General features: G+C 54.4%; 19 non-coding genes across 19 annotated transcripts; 10 read left to right on the top strand and 9 right to left on the bottom strand.

Moving 5' to 3' along the window:
• Positions 1–148: 148 nt before the first annotated feature.
• Positions 149–220, bottom strand: TRNAE-CUC (transfer RNA glutamic acid (anticodon CUC)). Its single transcript has one exon. It is a non-coding gene; the product is annotated as a tRNA-Glu (tRNA).
• Positions 221–1114: 894 nt separating this feature from the next.
• Positions 1115–1197, top strand: TRNAL-UAA (transfer RNA leucine (anticodon UAA)). The gene has a single exon. It is a non-coding gene; the product is annotated as a tRNA-Leu (tRNA).
• A 2251-nt stretch (positions 1198–3448) lies between these two features.
• On the top strand, positions 3449–3531 carry TRNAL-UAA (transfer RNA leucine (anticodon UAA)). The gene has a single exon. It is a non-coding gene; the product is annotated as a tRNA-Leu (tRNA).
• A 2251-nt stretch (positions 3532–5782) lies between these two features.
• Positions 5783–5865, top strand: TRNAL-UAA (transfer RNA leucine (anticodon UAA)). Its single transcript has one exon. It is a non-coding gene; the product is annotated as a tRNA-Leu (tRNA).
• A 2251-nt stretch (positions 5866–8116) lies between these two features.
• Positions 8117–8199, top strand: TRNAL-UAA (transfer RNA leucine (anticodon UAA)). The gene has a single exon. It is a non-coding gene; the product is annotated as a tRNA-Leu (tRNA).
• A 904-nt stretch (positions 8200–9103) lies between these two features.
• TRNAE-CUC (transfer RNA glutamic acid (anticodon CUC)) lies at positions 9104–9175 on the bottom strand. Its single transcript has one exon. It is a non-coding gene; the product is annotated as a tRNA-Glu (tRNA).
• Positions 9176–9515: 340 nt separating this feature from the next.
• Positions 9516–9587, bottom strand: TRNAE-CUC (transfer RNA glutamic acid (anticodon CUC)). Its single transcript has one exon. It is a non-coding gene; the product is annotated as a tRNA-Glu (tRNA).
• An 894-nt stretch (positions 9588–10481) lies between these two features.
• TRNAL-UAA (transfer RNA leucine (anticodon UAA)) lies at positions 10482–10564 on the top strand. Its single transcript has one exon. It is a non-coding gene; the product is annotated as a tRNA-Leu (tRNA).
• A 1307-nt stretch (positions 10565–11871) lies between these two features.
• Positions 11872–11943, bottom strand: TRNAE-CUC (transfer RNA glutamic acid (anticodon CUC)). Its single transcript has one exon. It is a non-coding gene; the product is annotated as a tRNA-Glu (tRNA).
• An 894-nt stretch (positions 11944–12837) lies between these two features.
• Positions 12838–12920, top strand: TRNAL-UAA (transfer RNA leucine (anticodon UAA)). The gene has a single exon. It is a non-coding gene; the product is annotated as a tRNA-Leu (tRNA).
• Positions 12921–13823: 903 nt separating this feature from the next.
• Positions 13824–13895, bottom strand: TRNAE-CUC (transfer RNA glutamic acid (anticodon CUC)). The gene has a single exon. It is a non-coding gene; the product is annotated as a tRNA-Glu (tRNA).
• Positions 13896–15187: 1292 nt separating this feature from the next.
• TRNAL-UAA (transfer RNA leucine (anticodon UAA)) lies at positions 15188–15270 on the top strand. Its single transcript has one exon. It is a non-coding gene; the product is annotated as a tRNA-Leu (tRNA).
• A 904-nt stretch (positions 15271–16174) lies between these two features.
• On the bottom strand, positions 16175–16246 carry TRNAE-CUC (transfer RNA glutamic acid (anticodon CUC)). The gene has a single exon. It is a non-coding gene; the product is annotated as a tRNA-Glu (tRNA).
• A 340-nt stretch (positions 16247–16586) lies between these two features.
• TRNAE-CUC (transfer RNA glutamic acid (anticodon CUC)) lies at positions 16587–16658 on the bottom strand. Its single transcript has one exon. It is a non-coding gene; the product is annotated as a tRNA-Glu (tRNA).
• An 886-nt stretch (positions 16659–17544) lies between these two features.
• On the top strand, positions 17545–17627 carry TRNAL-UAA (transfer RNA leucine (anticodon UAA)). The gene has a single exon. It is a non-coding gene; the product is annotated as a tRNA-Leu (tRNA).
• Positions 17628–18531: 904 nt separating this feature from the next.
• Positions 18532–18603, bottom strand: TRNAE-CUC (transfer RNA glutamic acid (anticodon CUC)). Its single transcript has one exon. It is a non-coding gene; the product is annotated as a tRNA-Glu (tRNA).
• A 1292-nt stretch (positions 18604–19895) lies between these two features.
• On the top strand, positions 19896–19978 carry TRNAL-UAA (transfer RNA leucine (anticodon UAA)). Its single transcript has one exon. It is a non-coding gene; the product is annotated as a tRNA-Leu (tRNA).
• Positions 19979–20882: 904 nt separating this feature from the next.
• On the bottom strand, positions 20883–20954 carry TRNAE-CUC (transfer RNA glutamic acid (anticodon CUC)). Its single transcript has one exon. It is a non-coding gene; the product is annotated as a tRNA-Glu (tRNA).
• Positions 20955–22241: 1287 nt separating this feature from the next.
• Positions 22242–22324, top strand: TRNAL-UAA (transfer RNA leucine (anticodon UAA)). The gene has a single exon. It is a non-coding gene; the product is annotated as a tRNA-Leu (tRNA).
• The last annotated feature ends 816 nt before the right edge of the window (positions 22325–23140 follow it).

Genomic DNA, 23140 nt, shown 5'->3' with positions numbered 1-23140 from the left:
AATGGGACTCTGCCATAAACACGTTTTGCGTCGCGCTGAGGGCACTTCCTCCATTTTGTGCACGCAAATCTGCATCTGGGAGCAAGATTTCCGGTCGCCAGTTAACTGCATTGCTGTAAATAAAAATGTCAGTTGTTAAAAGAGCTCCTTCCCTGACCGGGAATCGAACCCGGGCCGCGGCGGTGAGAGCGCCGAATCCTAACCACTAGACCACCAGGGACGGTGGGTGCACCCCGTTGCGTGTCGCTCAGATGGTGGCGTCCGAGTCCAAAGGCTGAGGGCCTCTGCTACAATGGGCACCAGTGCCTGCAGGTCTTCGGGGGCCGTTTCTGCTAATAAATAAATAAATAAAGAAATAAAGAAAGAAAGAAAGAAAGAAAACAAAAACACTTGTGATGGTCTGCGAAAAGGGGAGCTTAGAGATTGAAGACAGCATCACTTTGGGAACGTTTGCGCTTTCACTTCCAAGCGCTGATATTCCTGTCTTGCTCTCCTGAAAGGACAGCCTTCCTCGCTATGAGCTTTTGTGGGTCAGTGCTGAAGCTCCCCCTAGAGGCTGCCGCTGAAGATGCACACTCACAACTAACCCTCCTTAGGAGAACTGCTTCGTGGGAGAGCACGTTTATTAAAAGGCGGCAGGCCATGATTGCCTGCGAGACACAGCAGGGTTACCATGCAGAGTTCAAAGGGGGCTTTGCTTGTACAGCAAGTGCCGGAGGGCAAGAAGGGATGACATAGGAGCTGCCCTTTTTTCGGGCTCGCACACCAAGGCCTGCACCAGCCTTCGAGGCTCAGCCTGCCTCTGGACTGCCCTAGACCACCTTTACTCAAAGCACACACTCTGGTCGGGGACTCGAAGCCAGGCCCGTGGCAGTGAAAGCACCAAATCCTCACCACTAGGCCACCGGGGAAACGACTGCAGCACCCGGGAGGTTTCCGCAACCGTACTTGCAGTCAGCTGGAGGCTATTGTAATGCTGTTAAGTGAGAGACGTTTGCCGCTCGCAAGCCAATTCCATCCAACCTCCTGCAGGGGGCACTCTGGGCTGGTTTTCCACTTGTTCGCCTGCTGCTGAAACAGCAAAGATTCAATTCGAAGCCCTTTGCAGCAGCTCACCAGGATGGCCGAGTGGTTAAGGCGTTGGACTTAAGATCCAATGGACAAGTGTCCGCGTGGGTTCGAGCCCCACTCCTGGTACAGGTTTTTACTCTTCTTACCTAAATGCGGCAGCAGCTTCGCACAAGCCCTTTCCTGCTGTCTGTAGGCAGTGCCCCTACCTCAAAGCCCTGAGGCTTGAGTTCACCTGAAAAGAGCAACAAGGAATCGTTGCCCGTAGACTCTTTTCCTGGAAAACCTTTGCATTTTTGTACCATGTCCCTCGCATCCCAAGCTTAAGCCGCCAAAGTTGGCAGAGCTTGTGCAACCCCGCCAACAGCCCTACCACCCCAAAAGAAAATTGGGCAGGGATTCCCGCCTCCGCTTCCGAAACGGGCTTCCAAACGGGCGATGCCCTGACGGGTCAGCCAGTCACCGTCTAGGCCCGGTACACCCCTGTGAATAATAGAGTGTCCAACCTCAAATCAGGCTACAGGGCCCTTCAGCCCATAGAAGGAGAACCTGTCAACAAACGGGGCGAGGGCAATGCTCGGGCCCCTTGCGAAGCCTTTGCCAAGCTCCAAAGGCTGCACTTTCCCAGCAGACCACAGCTCTGTATGCAAATCAAGCAGCTACGACCCCTCCCTCCCCTGCTTTTCTCCTCCAAACCGGTACGCAACCATTTCTGCAGCCCTCTGCCCCAGGGTCCCGGGCAAGGTCTTGGTCTGATGAGGCTAGGGATGGTGGGCGAGCTCGGCTTTGGCAGGGCGACAGGACTAATATTTTCTCTACAGCTTTGGAAGAAAGAAAGCTTCCTTTTTGGGGCACAGGCCCACTTCTAGCGGCGACAGCTTCCGGTAAGGGACCATGCTGAAAAGATGCTTGGAGTTACCGCCAGGGGAGCCACGCCGCTATTGCCTGTGAGTGAAGCTACATTTGAAAGAAATATTTTTTGAGACGCAGTTGTTTGAATTTCTGTAAAAATGTCATTCAGTAAAAGCCTCTCTTCCCTGACCGGGAATCGAACCCGGGCCGAATCCTAACCACTAGACCACCAGGGAGACCGCTGGACAGCTCGGGAAGGCCGGGCAGTGGTGTCCGAGTGCACAATGCCTGCAGGTGCCTCAAAGGCCAGTCCATTGGGGGACTGGGAAGAGAGGGGGAGGGCCGAGCAGATAGGTTCTCTCCAGCGGTGAAAAAGGAAGCTGCCTTTTTTGCGTCAAGGGCAGTCTTTCCGCAGCGACAGGAGAATGAATGGGACTCTGCCATAAACACGTTTTGCGTCGCGCTGAGGGCACTTCCTCCATTTTGTGCACGCAAATCTGCATCTGGGAGCAAGATTTCCGGTCGCCAGTTAACTGCATTGCTATAAATAAAAATGTCAGTTGTTAAAAGAGCTCCTTCCCTGACCGGGAATCGAAACCGGGCCGCAGCACCGAATCCTAACCACTAGACCACCCGGGACGGTGGGTGCACCCCGTTGCGTGTCGCTCAGATGGTGGCGTCCGAGTCCAAAGGCTGAGGGCCTCTGCTACAATGGGCACCAGTGCCTGCAGGTCTTCGGGGCCGTTTCTGCTAATAAATAAATAAATAAAGAAATAAAGAAAGAAAGAAAGAAAACAAAAACACTTGTGATGGTCTGCGAAAAGGGGAGCTTAGAGATTGAAGACAGCATCACTTTGGGAACGTTTGCGCTTTCACTTCCAAGCGCTGATATTCCTGTCTTGCTCTCCTGAAAGGACAGCCTTCCTCGCTATGAGCTTTTGTGGGTCAGTGCTGAAGCTCCCCCTAGAGGCTGCCGCTGAAGATGCACACTCACAACTAACCCTCCTTAGGAGAACTGCTTCGTGGGAGAGCACGTTTATTAAAAGGCGGCAGGCCATGATTGCCTGCGAGACACAGCAGGGTTACCATGCAGAGTTCAAAGGGGGCTTTGCTTGTACAGCAAGTGCCGGAGGGCAAGAAGGGATGACATAGGAGCTGCCCTTTTTTCGGGCTCGCACACCAAGGCCTGCACCAGCCTTCGAGGCTCAGCCTGCCTCTGGACTGCCCTAGACCACCTTTACTCAAAGCACACACTCTGGTCGGGGACTCGAAGCCAGGCCCGTGGCAGTGAAAGCACCAAATCCTCACCACTAGGCCACCGGGGAAACGACTGCAGCACCCGGGAGGTTTCCGCAACCGTACTTGCAGTCAGCTGGAGGCTATTGTAATGCTGTTAAGTGAGAGACGTTTGCCGCTCGCAAGCCAATTCCATCCAACCTCCTGCAGGGGGCACTCTGGGCTGGTTTTCCACTTGTTCGCCTGCTGCTGAAACAGCAAAGATTCAATTCGAAGCCCTTTGCAGCAGCTCACCAGGATGGCCGAGTGGTTAAGGCGTTGGACTTAAGATCCAATGGACAAGTGTCCGCGTGGGTTCGAGCCCCACTCCTGGTACAGGTTTTTACTCTTCTTACCTAAATGCGGCAGCAGCTTCGCACAAGCCCTTTCCTGCTGTCTGTAGGCAGTGCCCCTACCTCAAAGCCCTGAGGCTTGAGTTCACCTGAAAAGAGCAACAAGGAATCGTTGCCCGTAGACTCTTTTCCTGGAAAACCTTTGCATTTTTGTACCATGTCCCTCGCATCCCAAGCTTAAGCCGCCAAAGTTGGCAGAGCTTGTGCAACCCCGCCAACAGCCCTACCACCCCAAAAGAAAATTGGGCAGGGATTCCCGCCTCCGCTTCCGAAACGGGCTTCCAAACGGGCGATGCCCTGACGGGTCAGCCAGTCACCGTCTAGGCCCGGTACACCCCTGTGAATAATAGAGCGTCCAACCTCAAATCAGGCTACAGGGCCCTTCAGCCCATAGAAGGAGAACCTGTCAACAAACGGGGCGAGGGCAATGCTCGGGCCCCTTGCGAAGCCTTTGCCAAGCTCCAAAGGCTGCACTTTCCCAGCAGACCACAGCTCTGTATGCAAATCAAGCAGCTACGACCCCTCCCTCCCCTGCTTTTCTCCTCCAAACCGGTACGCAACCATTTCTGCAGCCCTCTGCCCCAGGGTCCCGGGCAAGGTCTTGGTCTGATGAGGCTAGGGATGGTGGGCGAGCTCGGCTTTGGCAGGGCGACAGGACTAATATTTTCTCTACAGCTTTGGAAGAAAGAAAGCTTCCTTTTTGGGGCACAGGCCCACTTCTAGCGGCGACAGCTTCCGGTAAGGGACCATGCTGAAAAGATGCTTGGAGTTACCGCCAGGGGAGCCACGCCGCTATTGCCTGTGAGTGAAGCTACATTTGAAAGAAATATTTTTTGAGACGCAGTTGTTTGAATTTCTGTAAAAATGTCATTCAGTAAAAGCCTCTCTTCCCTGACCGGGAATCGAACCCGGGCCGAATCCTAACCACTAGACCACCAGGGAGACCGCTGGACAGCTCGGGAAGGCCGGGCAGTGGTGTCCGAGTGCACAATGCCTGCAGGTGCCTCAAAGGCCAGTCCATTGGGGGACTGGGAAGAGAGGGGGAGGGCCGAGCAGATAGGTTCTCTCCAGCGGTGAAAAAGGAAGCTGCCTTTTTTGCGTCAAGGGCAGTCTTTCCGCAGCGACAGGAGAATGAATGGGACTCTGCCATAAACACGTTTTGCGTCGCGCTGAGGGCACTTCCTCCATTTTGTGCACGCAAATCTGCATCTGGGAGCAAGATTTCCGGTCGCCAGTTAACTGCATTGCTATAAATAAAAATGTCAGTTGTTAAAAGAGCTCCTTCCCTGACCGGGAATCGAAACCGGGCCGCAGCACCGAATCCTAACCACTAGACCACCCGGGACGGTGGGTGCACCCCGTTGCGTGTCGCTCAGATGGTGGCGTCCGAGTCCAAAGGCTGAGGGCCTCTGCTACAATGGGCACCAGTGCCTGCAGGTCTTCGGGGCCGTTTCTGCTAATAAATAAATAAATAAAGAAATAAAGAAAGAAAGAAAGAAAACAAAAACACTTGTGATGGTCTGCGAAAAGGGGAGCTTAGAGATTGAAGACAGCATCACTTTGGGAACGTTTGCGCTTTCACTTCCAAGCGCTGATATTCCTGTCTTGCTCTCCTGAAAGGACAGCCTTCCTCGCTATGAGCTTTTGTGGGTCAGTGCTGAAGCTCCCCCTAGAGGCTGCCGCTGAAGATGCACACTCACAACTAACCCTCCTTAGGAGAACTGCTTCGTGGGAGAGCACGTTTATTAAAAGGCGGCAGGCCATGATTGCCTGCGAGACACAGCAGGGTTACCATGCAGAGTTCAAAGGGGGCTTTGCTTGTACAGCAAGTGCCGGAGGGCAAGAAGGGATGACATAGGAGCTGCCCTTTTTTCGGGCTCGCACACCAAGGCCTGCACCAGCCTTCGAGGCTCAGCCTGCCTCTGGACTGCCCTAGACCACCTTTACTCAAAGCACACACTCTGGTCGGGGACTCGAAGCCAGGCCCGTGGCAGTGAAAGCACCAAATCCTCACCACTAGGCCACCGGGGAAACGACTGCAGCACCCGGGAGGTTTCCGCAACCGTACTTGCAGTCAGCTGGAGGCTATTGTAATGCTGTTAAGTGAGAGACGTTTGCCGCTCGCAAGCCAATTCCATCCAACCTCCTGCAGGGGGCACTCTGGGCTGGTTTTCCACTTGTTCGCCTGCTGCTGAAACAGCAAAGATTCAATTCGAAGCCCTTTGCAGCAGCTCACCAGGATGGCCGAGTGGTTAAGGCGTTGGACTTAAGATCCAATGGACAAGTGTCCGCGTGGGTTCGAGCCCCACTCCTGGTACAGGTTTTTACTCTTCTTACCTAAATGCGGCAGCAGCTTCGCACAAGCCCTTTCCTGCTGTCTGTAGGCAGTGCCCCTACCTCAAAGCCCTGAGGCTTGAGTTCACCTGAAAAGAGCAACAAGGAATCGTTGCCCGTAGACTCTTTTCCTGGAAAACCTTTGCATTTTTGTACCATGTCCCTCGCATCCCAAGCTTAAGCCGCCAAAGTTGGCAGAGCTTGTGCAACCCCGCCAACAGCCCTACCACCCCAAAAGAAAATTGGGCAGGGATTCCCGCCTCCGCTTCCGAAACGGGCTTCCAAACGGGCGATGCCCTGACGGGTCAGCCAGTCACCGTCTAGGCCCGGTACACCCCTGTGAATAATAGAGCGTCCAACCTCAAATCAGGCTACAGGGCCCTTCAGCCCATAGAAGGAGAACCTGTCAACAAACGGGGCGAGGGCAATGCTCGGGCCCCTTGCGAAGCCTTTGCCAAGCTCCAAAGGCTGCACTTTCCCAGCAGACCACAGCTCTGTATGCAAATCAAGCAGCTACGACCCCTCCCTCCCCTGCTTTTCTCCTCCAAACCGGTACGCAACCATTTCTGCAGCCCTCTGCCCCAGGGTCCCGGGCAAGGTCTTGGTCTGATGAGGCTAGGGATGGTGGGCGAGCTCGGCTTTGGCAGGGCGACAGGACTAATATTTTCTCTACAGCTTTGGAAGAAAGAAAGCTTCCTTTTTGGGGCACAGGCCCACTTCTAGCGGCGACAGCTTCCGGTAAGGGACCATGCTGAAAAGATGCTTGGAGTTACCGCCAGGGGAGCCACGCCGCTATTGCCTGTGAGTGAAGCTACATTTGAAAGAAATATTTTTTGAGACGCAGTTGTTTGAATTTCTGTAAAAATGTCATTCAGTAAAAGCCTCTCTTCCCTGACCGGGAATCGAACCCGGGCCGAATCCTAACCACTAGACCACCAGGGAGACCGCTGGACAGCTCGGGAAGGCCGGGCAGTGGTGTCCGAGTGCACAATGCCTGCAGGTGCCTCAAAGGCCAGTCCATTGGGGGACTGGGAAGAGAGGGGGAGGGCCGAGCAGATAGGTTCTCTCCAGCGGTGAAAAAGGAAGCTGCCTTTTTTGCGTCAAGGGCAGTCTTTCCGCAGCGACAGGAGAATGAATGGGACTCTGCCATAAACACGTTTTGCGTCGCGCTGAGGGCACTTCCTCCATTTTGTGCACGCAAATCTGCATCTGGGAGCAAGATTTCCGGTCGCCAGTTAACTGCATTGCTATAAATAAAAATGTCAGTTGTTAAAAGAGCTCCTTCCCTGACCGGGAATCGAAACCGGGCCGCAGCACCGAATCCTAACCACTAGACCACCCGGGACGGTGGGTGCACCCCGTTGCGTGTCGCTCAGATGGTGGCGTCCGAGTCCAAAGGCTGAGGGCCTCTGCTACAATGGGCACCAGTGCCTGCAGGTCTTCGGGGCCGTTTCTGCTAATAAATAAATAAATAAAGAAATAAAGAAAGAAAGAAAGAAAACAAAAACACTTGTGATGGTCTGCGAAAAGGGGAGCTTAGAGATTGAAGACAGCATCACTTTGGGAACGTTTGCGCTTTCACTTCCAAGCGCTGATATTCCTGTCTTGCTCTCCTGAAAGGACAGCCTTCCTCGCTATGAGCTTTTGTGGGTCAGTGCTGAAGCTCCCCCTAGAGGCTGCCGCTGAAGATGCACACTCACAACTAACCCTCCTTAGGAGAACTGCTTCGTGGGAGAGCACGTTTATTAAAAGGCGGCAGGCCATGATTGCCTGCGAGACACAGCAGGGTTACCATGCAGAGTTCAAAGGGGGCTTTGCTTGTACAGCAAGTGCCGGAGGGCAAGAAGGGATGACATAGGAGCTGCCCTTTTTTCGGGCTCGCACACCAAGGCCTGCACCAGCCTTCGAGGCTCAGCCTGCCTCTGGACTGCCCTAGACCACCTTTACTCAAAGCACACACTCTGGTCGGGGACTCGAAGCCAGGCCCGTGGCAGTGAAAGCACCAAATCCTCACCACTAGGCCACCGGGGAAACGACTGCAGCACCCGGGAGGTTTCCGCAACCGTACTTGCAGTCAGCTGGAGGCTATTGTAATGCTGTTAAGTGAGAGACGTTTGCCGCTCGCAAGCCAATTCCATCCAACCTCCTGCAGGGGGCACTCTGGGCTGGTTTTCCACTTGTTCGCCTGCTGCTGAAACAGCAAAGATTCAATTCGAAGCCCTTTGCAGCAGCTCACCAGGATGGCCGAGTGGTTAAGGCGTTGGACTTAAGATCCAATGGACAAGTGTCCGCGTGGGTTCGAGCCCCACTCCTGGTACAGGTTTTTACTCTTCTTACCTAAATGCGGCAGCAGCTTCGCACAAGCCCTTTCCTGCTGTCTGTAGGCAGTGCCCCTACCTCAAAGCCCTGAGGCTTGAGTTCACCTGAAAAGAGCAACAAGGAATCGTTGCCCGTAGACTCTTTTCCTGGAAAACCTTTGCATTTTTGTACCATGTCCCTCGCATCCCAAGCTTAAGCCGCCAAAGTTGGCAGAGCTTGTGCAACCCCGCCAACAGCCCTACCACCCCAAAAGAAAATTGGGCAGGGATTCCCGCCTCCGCTTCCGAAACGGGCTTCCAAACGGGCGATGCCCTGACGGGTCAGCCAGTCACCGTCTAGGCCCGGTACACCCCTGTGAATAATAGAGCGTCCAACCTCAAATCAGGCTACAGGGCCCTTCAGCCCATAGAAGGAGAACCTGTCAACAAACGGGGCGAGGGCAATGCTCGGGCCCCTTGCGAAGCCTTTGCCAAGCTCCAAAGGCTGCACTTTCCCAGCAGACCACAGCTCTGTATGCAAATCAAGCAGCTACGACCCCTCCCTCCCCTGCTTTTCTCCTCCAAACCGGTACGCAACCATTTCTGCAGCCCTCTGCCCCAGGGTCCCGGGCAAGGTCTTGGTCTGATGAGGCTAGGGATGGTGGGCGAGCTCGGCTTTGGCAGGGCGACAGGACTAATATTTTCTCTACAGCTTTGGAAGAAAGAAAGCTTCCTTTTTGGGGCACAGGCCCACTTCTAGCGGCGACAGCTTCCGGTAAGGGACCATGCTGAAAAGATGCTTGGAGTTACCGCCAGGGGAGCCACGCCGCTATTGCCTGTGAGTGAAGCTACATTTGAAAGAAATATTTTTTGAGACGCAGTTGTTTGAATTTCTGTAAAAATGTCATTCAGTAAAAGCCTCTCTTCCCTGACCGGGAATCGAACCCGGGCCGCGGCGGTGAGAGCGCCGAATCCTAACCACTAGACCACCAGGGAGACCGCTGGACAGCTCGGGAAGGCCGGGCAGTGGTGTCCGAGTGCACAATGCCTGCAGGTGCCTCAAAGGCCAGTCCATTGGGGGACTGGGAAGAGAGGGGGAGGGCCGAGCAGATAGGTTCTCTCCAGCGGTGAAAAAGGAAGCTGCCTTTTTTGCGTCAAGGGCAGTCTTTCCGCAGCGACAGGAGAATGAATGGGACTCTGCCATAAACACGTTTTGCGTCGCGCTGAGGGCACTTCCTCCATTTTGTGCACGCAAATCTGCATCTGGGAGCAAGATTTCCGGTCGCCAGTTAACTGCATTGCTGTAAATAAAAATGTCAGTTGTTAAAAGAGCTCCTTCCCTGACCGGGAATCGAACCCGGGCCGCGGCGGTGAGAGCGCCGAATCCTAACCACTAGACCACCAGGGACGGTGGGTGCACCCCGTTGCGTGTCGCTCAGATGGTGGCGTCCGAGTCCAAAGGCTGAGGGCCTCTGCTACAATGGGCACCAGTGCCTGCAGGTCTTCGGGGGCCGTTTCTGCTAATAAATAAATAAATAAAGAAATAAAGAAAGAAAGAAAGAAAGAAAACAAAAACACTTGTGATGGTCTGCGAAAAGGGGAGCTTAGAGATTGAAGACAGCATCACTTTGGGAACGTTTGCGCTTTCACTTCCAAGCGCTGATATTCCTGTCTTGCTCTCCTGAAAGGACAGCCTTCCTCGCTATGAGCTTTTGTGGGTCAGTGCTGAAGCTCCCCCTAGAGGCTGCCGCTGAAGATGCACACTCACAACTAACCCTCCTTAGGAGAACTGCTTCGTGGGAGAGCACGTTTATTAAAAGGCGGCAGGCCATGATTGCCTGCGAGACACAGCAGGGTTACCATGCAGAGTTCAAAGGGGGCTTTGCTTGTACAGCAAGTGCCGGAGGGCAAGAAGGGATGACATAGGAGCTGCCCTTTTTTCGGGCTCGCACACCAAGGCCTGCACCAGCCTTCGAGGCTCAGCCTGCCTCTGGACTGCCCTAGACCACCTTTACTCAAAGCACACACTCTGGTCGGGGACTCGAAGCCAGGCCCGTGGCAGTGAAAGCACCAAATCCTCACCACTAGGCCACCGGGGAAACGACTGCAGCACCCGGGAGGTTTCCGCAACCGTACTTGCAGTCAGCTGGAGGCTATTGTAATGCTGTTAAGTGAGAGACGTTTGCCGCTCGCAAGCCAATTCCATCCAACCTCCTGCAGGGGGCACTCTGGGCTGGTTTTCCACTTGTTCGCCTGCTGCTGAAACAGCAAAGATTCAATTCGAAGCCCTTTGCAGCAGCTCACCAGGATGGCCGAGTGGTTAAGGCGTTGGACTTAAGATCCAATGGACAAGTGTCCGCGTGGGTTCGAGCCCCACTCCTGGTACAGGTTTTTACTCTTCTTACCTAAATGCGGCAGCAGCTTCGCACAAGCCCTTTCCTGCTGTCTGTAGGCAGTGCCCCTACCTCAAAGCCCTGAGGCTTGAGTTCACCTGAAAAGAGCAACAAGGAATCGTTGCCCGTAGACTCTTTTCCTGGAAAACCTTTGCATTTTTGTACCATGTCCCTCGCATCCCAAGCTTAAGCCGCCAAAGTTGGCAGAGCTTGTGCAACCCCGCCAACAGCCCTACCACCCCAAAAGAAAATTGGGCAGGGATTCCCGCCTCCGCTTCCGAAACGGGCTTCCAAACGGGCGATGCCCTGACGGGTCAGCCAGTCACCGTCTAGGCCCGGTACACCCCTGTGAATAATAGAGCGTCCAACCTCAAATCAGGCTACAGGGCCCTTCAGCCCATAGAAGGAGAACCTGTCAACAAACGGGGCAAGGGCAATGCTCGGGCCCCTTGCGAAGCCTTTGCCAAGCTCCAAAGGCTGCACTTTCCCAGCAGACCACAGCTCTGTATGCAAATCAAGCAGCTACGACCCCTCCCTCCCCTGCTTTTCTCCTCCAAACCGGTACGCAACCATTTCTGCAGCCCTCTGCCCCAGGGTCCCGGGCAAGGTCTTGGTCTGATGAGGCTAGGGATGGTGGGCGAGCTCGGCTTTGGCAGGGCGACAGGACTAATATTTTCTCTACAGCTTTGGAAGAAAGAAAGCTTCCTTTTTGGGGCACAGGCCCACTTCTAGCGGCGACAGCTTCCGGTAAGGGACCATGCTGAAAAGATGCTTGGAGTTACCGCCAGGGGAGCCACGCCGCTATTGCCTGTGAGTGAAGCTACATTTGAAAGAAATATTTTTTGAGACGCAGTTGTTTGAATTTCTGTAAAAATGTCATTCAGTAAAAACCTCTCTTCCCTGACCGGGAATCGAACCCGGGCCGCGGCGCCGAATCCTAACCACTAGACCACCAGGGAGACCGCTGGACAGCTCGGGAAGGCCGGGCAGTGGTGTCCGAGTGCACAATGCCTGCAGGTGCCTCAAAGGCCAGTCCATTGGGGGACTGGGAAGAGAGGGGGAGGGCCGAGCAGATAGGTTCTCTCCAGCGGTGAAAAAGGAAGCTGCCTTTTTTGCGTCAAGGGCAGTCTTTCCGCAGCGACAGGAGAATGAATGGGACTCTGCCATAAACACGTTTTGCGTCGCGCTGAGGGCACTTCCTCCATTTTGTGCACGCAAATCTGCATCTGGGAGCAAGATTTCCGGTCGCCAGTTAACTGCATTGCTGTAAATAAAAATGTCAGTTGTTAAAAGAGCTCCTTCCCTGACCGGGAATCGAACCCGGGCCGCGGCGGTGAGAGCGCCGAATCCTAACCACTAGACCACCAGGGACGGTGGGTGCACCCCGTTGCGTGTCGCTCAGATGGTGGCGTCCGAGTCCAAAGGCTGAGGGCCTCTGCTACAATGGGCACCAGTGCCTGCAGGTCTTCGGGGGCCGTTTCTGCTAATAAATAAATAAATAAAGAAATAAAGAAAGAAAGAAAGAAAGAAAACAAAAACACTTGTGATGGTCTGCGAAAAGGGGAGCTTAGAGATTGAAGACAGCATCACTTTGGGAACGTTTGCGCTTTCACTTCCAAGCGCTGATATTCCTGTCTTGCTCTCCTGAAAGGACAGCCTTCCTCGCTATGAGCTTTTGTGGGTCAGTGCTGAAGCTCCCCCTAGAGGCTGCCGCTGAAGATGCACACTCACAACTAACCCTCCTTAGGAGAACTGCTTCGTGGGAGAGCACGTTTATTAAAAGGCGGCAGGCCATGATTGCCTGCGAGACACAGCAGGGTTACCATGCAGAGTTCAAAGGGGGCTTTGCTTGTACAGCAAGTGCCGGAGGGCAAGAAGGGATGACATAGGAGCTGCCCTTTTTTCGGGCTCGCACACCAAGGCCTGCACCAGCCTTCGAGGCTCAGCCTGCCTCTGGACTGCCCTAGACCACCTTTACTCAAAGCACACACTCTGGTCGGGGACTCGAAGCCAGGCCCGTGGCAGTGAAAGCACCAAATCCTCACCACTAGGCCACCGGGGAAACGACTGCAGCACCCGGGAGGTTTCCGCAACCGTACTTGCAGTCAGCTGGAGGCTATTGTAATGCTGTTAAGTGAGAGACGTTTGCCGCTCGCAAGCCAATTCCATCCAACCTCCTGCAGGGGGCCCTCTGGGCTGGTTTTCCACTTGTTCGCCTGCTGCTGAAACAGCAAAGATTCAATTCGAAGCCCTTTGCAGCAGCTCACCAGGATGGCCGAGTGGTTAAGGCGTTGGACTTAAGATCCAATGGACAAGTGTCCGCGTGGGTTCGAGCCCCACTCCTGGTACAGGTTTTTACTCTTCTTACCTAAATGCGGCAGCAGCTTCGCACAAGCCCTTTCCTGCTGTCTGTAGGCAGTGCCCCTACCTCAAAGCCCTGAGGCTTGAGTTCACCTGAAAAGAGCAACAAGAATCGTTGCCCGTAGACTCTTTTCCTGGAAAACCTTTGCATTTTTGTACCATGTCCCTCGCATCCCAAGCTTAAGCCGCCAAAGTTGGCAGAGCTTGTGCAACCCCGCCAACAGCCCTACCACCCCAAAAGAAAATTGGGCAGGGATTCCCGCCTCCGCTTCCGAAATGGGCTTCCAAACGGGCGATGCCCTGACGGGTCAGCCAGTCACCGTCTAGGCCCGGTACACCCCTGTGAATAATAGAGCGTCCAACCTCAAATCAGGCTACAGGGCCCTTCAGCCCATAGAAGGAGAACCTGTCAACAAACGGGGCGAGGGCAATGCTCGGGCCCCTTGCGAAGCCTTTGCCAAGCTCCAAAGGCTGCACTTTCCCAGCAGACCACAGCTCTGTATGCAAATCAAGCAGCTACGGCCCCTCCCTCCCCTGCTTTTCTCCTCCAAACCGGTACGCAACCATTTCTGCAGCCCTCTGCCCCAGGGTCCCGGGCAAGGTCTTGGTCTGATGAGGCTAGGGATGGTGGGCGAGCTCGGCTTTGGCAGGGCGACAGGACTAATATTTTCTCTACAGCTTTGGAAGAAAGAAAGCTTCCTTTTTGGGGCACAGGCCCACTTCTAGCGGCGACAGCTTCCGGTAAGGGACCATGCTGAAAAGATGCTTGGAGTTACCGCCAGGGGAGCCACGCCGCTATTGCCTGTGAGTGAAGCTACATTTGAAAGAAATATTTTTTGAGACGCAGTTGTTTGAATTTCTGTAAAAATGTCATTCAGTAAAAGCCTCTCTTCCCTGACCGGGAATCGAACCCGGGCCGCGGCGGTGAGAGCGCCGAATCCTAACCACTAGACCACCAGGGAGACCGCTGGACAGCTCGGGAAGGCCGGGCAGTGGTGTCCGAGTGCACAATGCCTGCAGGTGCCTCAAAGGCCAGTCCATTGGGGGACTGGGAAGAGAGGGGGAGGGCCGAGCAGATAGGTTCTCTCCAGCGGTGAAAAAGGAAGCTGCCTTTTTTGCGTCAAGGGCAGTCTTTCCGCAGCGACAGGAGAATGAATGGGACTCTGCCATAAACACGTTTTGCGTCGCGCTGAGGGCACTTCCTCCATTTTGTGCACGCAAATCTGCATCTGGGAGCAAGATTTCCGGTCGCCAGTTAACTGCATTGCTATAAATAAAAATGTCAGTTGTTAAAAGAGCTCCTTCCCTGACCGGGAATCGAACCCGGGCCGCAGCACCGAATCCTAACCACTAGACCACCCGGGACGGTGGGTGCACCCCGTTGCGTGTCGCTCAGATGGTGGCGTCCGAGTCCAAAGGCTGAGGGCCTCTGCTACAATGGGCACCAGTGCCTGCAGGTCTTCGGGGCCGTTTCTGCTAATAAATAAATAAATAAAGAAATAAAGAAAGAAAGAAAGAAAACAAAAACACTTGTGATGGTCTGCGAAAAGGGGAGCTTAGAGATTGAAGACAGCATCACTTTGGGAACGTTTGCGCTTTCACTTCCAAGCGCTGATATTCCTGTCTTGCTCTCCTGAAAGGACAGCCTTCCTCGCTATGAGCTTTTGTGGGTCAGTGCTGAAGCTCCCCCTAGAGGCTGCCGCTGAAGATGCACACTCACAACTAACCCTCCTTAGGAGAACTGCTTCGTGGGAGAGCACGTTTATTAAAAGGCGGCAGGCCATGATTGCCTGCGAGACACAGCAGGGTTACCATGCAGAGTTCAAAGGGGGCTTTGCTTGTACAGCAAGTGCCGGAGGGCAAGAAGGGATGACATAGGAGCTGCCCTTTTTTCGGGCTCGCACACCAAGGCCTGCACCAGCCTTCGAGGCTCAGCCTGCCTCTGGACTGCCCTAGACCACCTTTACTCAAAGCACACACTCTGGTCGGGGACTCGAAGCCAGGCCCGTGGCAGTGAAAGCACCAAATCCTCACCACTAGGCCACCGGGGAAACGACTGCAGCACCCGGGAGGTTTCCGCAACCGTACTTGCAGTCAGCTGGAGGCTATTGTAATGCTGTTAAGTGAGAGACGTTTGCCGCTCGCAAGCCAATTCCATCCAACCTCCTGCAGGGGGCACTCTGGGCTGGTTTTCCACTTGTTCGCCTGCTGCTGAAACAGCAAAGATTCAATTCGAAGCCCTTTGCAGCAGCTCACCAGGATGGCCGAGTGGTTAAGGCGTTGGACTTAAGATCCAATGGACAAGTGTCCGCGTGGGTTCGAGCCCCACTCCTGGTACAGGTTTTTACTCTTCTTACCTAAATGCGGCAGCAGCTTCGCACAAGCCCTTTCCTGCTGTCTGTAGGCAGTGCCCCTACCTCAAAGCCCTGAGGCTTGAGTTCACCTGAAAAGAGCAACAAGGAATCGTTGCCCGTAGACTCTTTTCCTGGAAAACCTTTGCATTTTTGTACCATGTCCCTCGCATCCCAAGCTTAAGCCGCCAAAGTTGGCAGAGCTTGTGCAACCCCGCCAACAGCCCTACCACCCCAAAAGAAAATTGGGCAGGGATTCCCGCCTCCGCTTCCGAAACGGGCTTCCAAACGGGCGATGCCCTGACGGGTCAGCCAGTCACCGTCTAGGCCCGGTACACCCCTGTGAATAATAGAGCGTCCAACCTCAAATCAGGCTACAGGGCCCTTCAGCCCATAGAAGGAGAACCTGTCAACAAACGGGGCGAGGGCAATGCTCGGGCCCCTTGCGAAGCCTTTGCCAAGCTCCAAAGGCTGCACTTTCCCAGCAGACCACAGCTCTGTATGCAAATCAAGCAGCTACGACCCCTCCCTCCCCTGCTTTTCTCCTCCAAACCGGTACGCAACCATTTCTGCAGCCCTCTGCCCCAGGGTCCCGGGCAAGGTCTTGGTCTGATGAGGCTAGGGATGGTGGGCGAGCTCGGCTTTGGCAGGGCGACAGGACTAATATTTTCTCTACAGCTTTGGAAGAAAGAAAGCTTCCTTTTTGGGGCACAGGCCCACTTCTAGCGGCGACAGCTTCCGGTAAGGGACCATGCTGAAAAGATGCTTGGAGTTACCGCCAGGGGAGCCACGCCGCTATTGCCTGTGAGTGAAGCTACATTTGAAAGAAATATTTTTTGAGACGCAGTTGTTTGAATTTCTGTAAAAATGTCATTCAGTAAAAGCCTCTCTTCCCTGACCGGGAATCGAACCCGGGCCGCGGCGGTGAGAGCGCCGAATCCTTACCACTAGACCACCAGGGAGACCGCTGGACAGCTCGGGAAGGCCGGGCAGTGGTGTCCGAGTGCACAATGCCTGCAGGTGCCTCAAAGGCCAGTCCATTGGGGGACTGGGAAGAGAGGGGGAGGGCCGTGCAGATAGGTTCTCTCCAGCGGTGAAAAAGGAAGCTGCCTTTTTTGCGTCAAGGGCAGTCTTTCCGCAGCGACAGGAGAATGAATGGGACTCTGCCATAAACACGTTTTGCGTCGCGCTGAGGGCACTTCCTCCATTTTGTGCACGCAAATCTGCATCTGGGAGCAAGATTTCCGGTCGCCAGTTAACTGCATTGCTGTAAATAAAAATGTCAGTTGTTAAAAGAGCTCCTTCCCTGACCGGGAATCGAACCCGGGCCGCGGCGGTGAGAGCGCCGAATCCTAACCACTAGACCACCAGGGACGGTGGGTGCACCCCGTTGCGTGTCGCTCAGATGGTGGCGTCCGAGTCCAAAGGCTGAGGGCCTCTGCTACAATGGGCACCAGTGCCTGCAGGTCTTCGGGGGCCGTTTCTGCTAATAAATAAATAAATAAAGAAATAAAGAAAGAAAGAAAACAAAAACACTTGTGATGGTCTGCGAAAAGGGGAGCTTAGAGATTGAAGACAGCATCACTTTGGGAACGTTTGCGCTTTCACTTCCAAGCGCTGATATTCCTGTCTTGCTCTCCTGAAAGGACAGCCTTCCTCGCTATGAGCTTTTGTGGGTCAGTGCTGAAGCTCCCCCTAGAGGCTGCCGCTGAAGATGCACACTCACAACTAACCCTCCTTAGGAGAACTGCTTCGTGGGAGAGCACGTTTATTAAAAGGCGGCAGGCCATGATTGCCTGCGAGACACAGCAGGGTTACCATGCAGAGTTCAAAGGGGGCTTTGCTTGTACAGCAAGTGCCGGAGGGCAAGAAGGGATGACATAGGAGCTGCCCTTTTTTCGGGCTCGCACACCAAGGCCTGCACCAGCCTTCGAGGCTCAGCCTGCCTCTGGACTGCCCTAGACCACCTTTACTCAAAGCACACACTCTGGTCGGGGACTCGAAGCCAGGCCCGTGGCAGTGAAAGCACCAAATCCTCACCACTAGGCCACCGGGGAAACGACTGCAGCACCCGGGAGGTTTCCGCAACCGTACTTGCAGTCAGCTGGAGGCTATTGTAATGCTGTTAAGTGAGAGACGTTTGCCGCTCGCAAGCCAATTCCATCCAACCTCCTGCAGGGGGCACTCTGGGCTGGTTTTCCACTTGTTCGCCTGCTGCTGAAACAGCAAAGATTCAATTCGAAGCCCTTTGCAGCAGCTCACCAGGATGGCCGAGTGGTTAAGGCGTTGGACTTAAGATCCAATGGACAAGTGTCCGCGTGGGTTCGAGCCCCACTCCTGGTACAGGTTTTTACTCTTCTTACCTAAATGCGGCAGCAGCTTCGCACAAGCCCTTTCCTGCTGTCTGTAGGCAGTGCCCCTACCTCAAAGCCCTGAGGCTTGAGTTCACCTGAAAAGAGCAACAAGGAATCGTTGCCCGTAGACTCTTTTCCTGGAAAACCTTTGCATTTTTGTACCATGTCCCTCGCATCCCAAGCTTAAGCCGCCAAAGTTGGCAGAGCTTGTGCAACCCCGCCAACAGCCCTACCACCCCAAAAGAAAATTGGGCAGGGATTCCCGCCTCCGCTTCCGAAACGGGCTTCCAAACGGGCGATGCCCTGACGGGTCAGCCAGTCACCGTCTAGGCCCGGTACACCCCTGTGAATAATAGAGCGTCCAACCTCAAATCAGGCTACAGGGCCCTTCAGCCCATAGAAGGAGAACCTGTCAACAAACGGGGCGAGGGCAATGCTCGGGCCCCTTGCGAAGCCTTTGCCAAGCTCCAAAGGCTGCACTTTCCCAGCAGACCACAGCTCTGTATGCAAATCAAGCAGCTACGACCCCTCCCTCCCCTGCTTTTCTCCTCCAAACCGGTACGCAACCATTTCTGCAGCCCTCTGCCCCAGGGTCCCGGGCAAGGTCTTGGTCTGATGAGGCTAGGGATGGTGGGCGAGCTCGGCTTTGGCAGGGCGACAGGACTAATATTTTCTCTACAGCTTTGGAAGAAAGAAAGCTTCCTTTTTGGGGCACAGGCCCACTTCTAGCGGCGACAGCTTCCGGTAAGGGACCATGCTGAAAAGATGCTTGGAGTTACCGCCAGGGGAGCCACGCCGCTATTGCCTGTGAGTGAAGCTACATTTGAAAGAAATATTTTTTGAGACGCAGTTGTTTGAATTTCTGTAAAAATGTCATTCAGTAAAAGCCTCTCTTCCCTGACCGGGAATCGAACCCGGGCCGCGGCGGTGAGAGCGCCGAATCCTAACCACTAGACCACCAGGGAGACCGCTGGACAGCTCGGGAAGGCCGGGCAGTGGTGTCCGAGTGCACAATGCCTGCAGGTGCCTCAAAGGCCAGTCCATTGGGGGACTGGGAAGAGAGGGGGAGGGCCGAGCAGATAGGTTCTCTCCAGCGGTGAAAAAGGAAGCTGCCTTTTTTGCGTCAAGGGCAGTCTTTCCGCAGCGACAGGAGAATGAATGGGACTCTGCCATAAACACGTTTTGCGTCGCGCTGAGGGCACTTCCTCCATTTTGTGCACGCAAATCTGCATCTGGGAGCAAGATTTCCGGTCGCCAGTTAACTGCATTGCTATAAATAAAAATGTCAGTTGTTAAAAGAGCTCCTTCCCTGACCGGGAATCGAACCCGGGCCGCAGCACCGAATCCTAACCACTAGACCACCCGGGACGGTGGGTGCACCCCGTTGCGTGTCGCTCAGATGGTGGCGTCCGAGTCCAAAGGCTGAGGGCCTCTGCTACAATGGGCACCAGTGCCTGCAGGTCTTCGGGGCCGTTTCTGCTAATAAATAAATAAATAAAGAAATAAAGAAAGAAAGAAAGAAAACAAAAACACTTGTGATGGTCTGCGAAAAGGGGAGCTTAGAGATTGAAGACAGCATCACTTTGGGAACGTTTGCGCTTTCACTTCCAAGCGCTGATATTCCTGTCTTGCTCTCCTGAAAGGACAGCCTTCCTCGCTATGAGCTTTTGTGGGTCAGTGCTGAAGCTCCCCCTAGAGGCTGCCGCTGAAGATGCACACTCACAACTAACCCTCCTTAGGAGAACTGCTTCGTGGGAGAGCACGTTTATTAAAAGGCGGCAGGCCATGATTGCCTGCGAGACACAGCAGGGTTACCATGCAGAGTTCAAAGGGGGCTTTGCTTGTACAGCAAGTGCCGGAGGGCAAGAAGGGATGACATAGGAGCTGCCCTTTTTTCGGGCTCGCACACCAAGGCCTGCACCAGCCTTCGAGGCTCAGCCTGCCTCTGGACTGCCCTAGACCACCTTTACTCAAAGCACACACTCTGGTCGGGGACTCGAAGCCAGGCCCGTGGCAGTGAAAGCACCAAATCCTCACCACTAGGCCACCGGGGAAACGACTGCAGCACCCGGGAGGTTTCCGCAACCGTACTTGCAGTCAGCTGGAGGCTATTGTAATGCTGTTAAGTGAGAGACGTTTGCCGCTCGCAAGCCAATTCCATCCAACCTCCTGCAGGGGGCACTCTGGGCTGGTTTTCCACTTGTTCGCCTGCTGCTGAAACAGCAAAGATTCAATTCGAAGCCCTTTGCAGCAGCTCACCAGGATGGCCGAGTGGTTAAGGCGTTGGACTTAAGATCCAATGGACAAGTGTCCGCGTGGGTTCGAGCCCCACTCCTGGTACAGGTTTTTACTCTTCTTACCTAAATGCGGCAGCAGCTTCGCACAAGCCCTTTCCTGCTGTCTGTAGGCAGTGCCCCTACCTCAAAGCCCTGAGGCTTGAGTTCACCTGAAAAGAGCAACAAGGAATCGTTGCCCGTAGACTCTTTTCCTGGAAAACCTTTGCATTTTTGTACCATGTCCCTCGCATCCCAAGCTTAAGCCGCCAAAGTTGGCAGAGCTTGTGCAACCCCGCCAACAGCCCTACCACCCCAAAAGAAAATTGGGCAGGGATTCCCGCCTCCGCTTCCGAAACGGGCTTCCAAACGGGCGATGCCCTGACGGGTCAGCCAGTCACCGTCTAGGCCCGGTACACCCCTGTGAATAATAGAGCGTCCAACCTCAAATCAGGCTACAGGGCCCTTCAGCCCATAGAAGGAGAACCTGTCAACAAACGGGGCGAGGGCAATGCTCGGGCCCCTTGCGAAGCCTTTGCCAAGCTCCAAAGGCTGCACTTTCCCAGCAGACCACAGCTCTGTATGCAAATCAAGCAGCTACGACCCCTCCCTCCCCTGCTTTTCTCCTCCAAACCGGTACGCAACCATTTCTGCAGCCCTCTGCCCCAGGGTCCCGGGCAAGGTCTTGGTCTGATGAGGCTAGGGATGGTGGGCGAGCTCGGCTTTGGCAGGGCGACAGGACTAATATTTTCTCTACAGCTTTGGAAGAAAGAAAGCTTCCTTTTTGGGGCACAGGCCCACTTCTAGCGGCGACAGCTTCCGGTAAGGGACCATGCTGAAAAGATGCTTGGAGTTACCGCCAGGGGAGCCACGCCGCTATTGCCTGTGAGTGAAGCTACATTTGAAAGAAATATTTTTTGAGACGCAGTTGTTTGAATTTCTGTAAAAATGTCATTCAGTAAAAGCCTCTCTTCCCTGACCGGGAATCGAACCCGGGCCGCGGCGGTGAGAGCGCCGAATCCTAACCACTAGACCACCAGGGAGACCGCTGGACAGCTCGGGAAGGCCGGGCAGTGGTGTCCGAGTGCACAATGCCTGCAGGTGCCTCAAAGGCCAGTCCATTGGGGGACTGGGAAGAGAGGGGGAGGGCCGTGCAGATAGGTTCTCTCCAGCGGTGAAAAAGGAAGCTGCCTTTTTTGCGTCAAGGGCAGTCTTTCCGCAGCGACAGGAGAATGAATGGGACTCTGCCATAAACACGTTTTGCGTCGCGCTGAGGGCACTTCCTCCATTTTGTGCACGCAAATCTGCATCTGGGAGCAAGATTTCCGGTCGCCAGTTAACTGCATTGCTGTAAATAAAAATGTCAGTTGTTAAAAGAGCTCCTTCCCTGACCGGGAATCGAACCCGGGCCTAACCACTAGACCACCAGGGACGGTGGGTGCACCCCGTTGCGTGTCGCTCAGATGGTGGCGTCCGAGTCCAAAGGCTGAGGGCCTCTGCTACAATGGGCACCAGTGCCTGCAGGTCTTCGGGGGCCGTTTCTGCTAATAAATAAATAAATAAAGAAATAAAGAAAGAAAGAAAGAAAGAAAGAAAACAAAAACACTTGTGATGGTCTGCGAAAAGGGGAGCTTAGAGATTGAAGACAGCATCACTTTGGGAACGTTTGCGCTTTCACTTCCAAGCGCTGATATTCCTGTCTTGCTCTCCTGAAAGGACAGCCTTCCTCGCTATGAGCTTTTGTGGGTCAGTGCTGAAGCTCCCCCTAGAGGCTGCCGCTGAAGATGCACACTCACAACTAACCCTCCTTAGGAGAACTGCTTCGTGGGAGAGCACGTTTATTAAAAGGCGGCAGGCCATGATTGCCTGCGAGACACAGCAGGGTTACCATGCAGAGTTCAAAGGGGGCTTTGCTTGTACAGCAAGTGCCGGAGGGCAAGAAGGGATGACATAGGAGCTGCCCTTTTTTCGGGCTCGCACACCAAGGCCTGCACCAGCCTTCGAGGCTCAGCCTGCCTCTGGACTGCCCTAGACCACCTTTACTCAAAGCACACACTCTGGTCGGGGACTCGAAGCCAGGCCCGTGGCAGTGAAAGCACCAAATCCTCACCACTAGGCCACCGGGGAAACGACTGCAGCACCCGGGAGGTTTCCGCAACCGTACTTGCAGTCAGCTGGAGGCTATTGTAATGCTGTTAAGTGAGAGACGTTTGCCGCTCGCAAGCCAATTCCATCCAACCTCGTGCAGGGGGCACTCTGGGCTGGTTTTCCACTTGTTCGCCTGCTGCTGAAACAGCAAAGATTCAATTCGAAGCCCTTTGCAGCAGCTCACCAGGATGGCCGAGTGGTTAAGGCGTTGGACTTAAGATCCAATGGACAAGTGTCCGCGTGGGTTCGAGCCCCACTCCTGGTACAGGTTTTCACTCTTCTTACCTAAATGCGGCAGCAGCTTCGCACAAGCCCTTTCCTGCTGTCTGTAGGCAGTGCCCCTACCTCAAAGCCCTGAGGCTTGAGTTCACCTGAAAAGAGCAACAAGGAATCGTTGCCCGTAGACTCTTTTCCTGGAAAACCTTTGCATTTTTGTACCATGTCCCTCGCATCCCAAGCTTAAGCCGCCAAAGTTGGCAGAGCTTGTGCAACCCCGGCAACAGCCCTACCACCCCAAAAGAAAATTGGGCAGGGATTCCCGCCTCCGCTTCCGAAACGGGCTTCCAAACGGGCGATGCCCTGACGGGTCAGCCAGTCACCGTCTAGGCCCGGTACACCCCTGTGAATAATAGAGCGTCCAACCTCAAATCAGGCTACAGGGCCCTTCAGCCCATAGAAGGAGAACCTGTCAACAAACGGGGCGAGGGCAATGCTCGGGCCCCTTGCGAAGCCTTTGCCAAGCTCCAAAGGCTGCACTTTCCCAGCAGACCACAGCTCTGTATGCAAATCAAGCAGCTACGACCCCTCCCTCCCCTGCTTTTCTCCTCCAAACCGGTACGCAACCATTTCTGCAGCCCTCTGCCCCAGGGTCCCGGGCAAGGTCTTGGTCTGATGAGGCTAGGGATGGTGGGCGAGCTCGGCTTTGGCAGGGCGACAGGACTAATATTTTCTCTACAGCTTTGGAAGAAAGAAAGCTTCCTTTTTGGGGCACAGGCCCACTTCTAGCGGCGACAGCTTCCGGTAAGGGACCATGCTGAAAAGATGCTTGGAGTTACCGCCAGGGGAGCCACGCCGCTATTGC

This window comes from Ambystoma mexicanum, chromosome 5p (assembly GCF_040938575.1).
Source record: "Ambystoma mexicanum isolate Mex_15411 chromosome 5p, UKY_AmexF1_1, whole genome shotgun sequence".
NCBI classification, from domain to species: Eukaryota; Metazoa; Chordata; class Amphibia; order Caudata; family Ambystomatidae; genus Ambystoma; species Ambystoma mexicanum.
The sequence above is the reverse complement of the archived record's forward strand: the minus strand, read 5'-3'. Positions and strand labels throughout refer to the sequence as shown.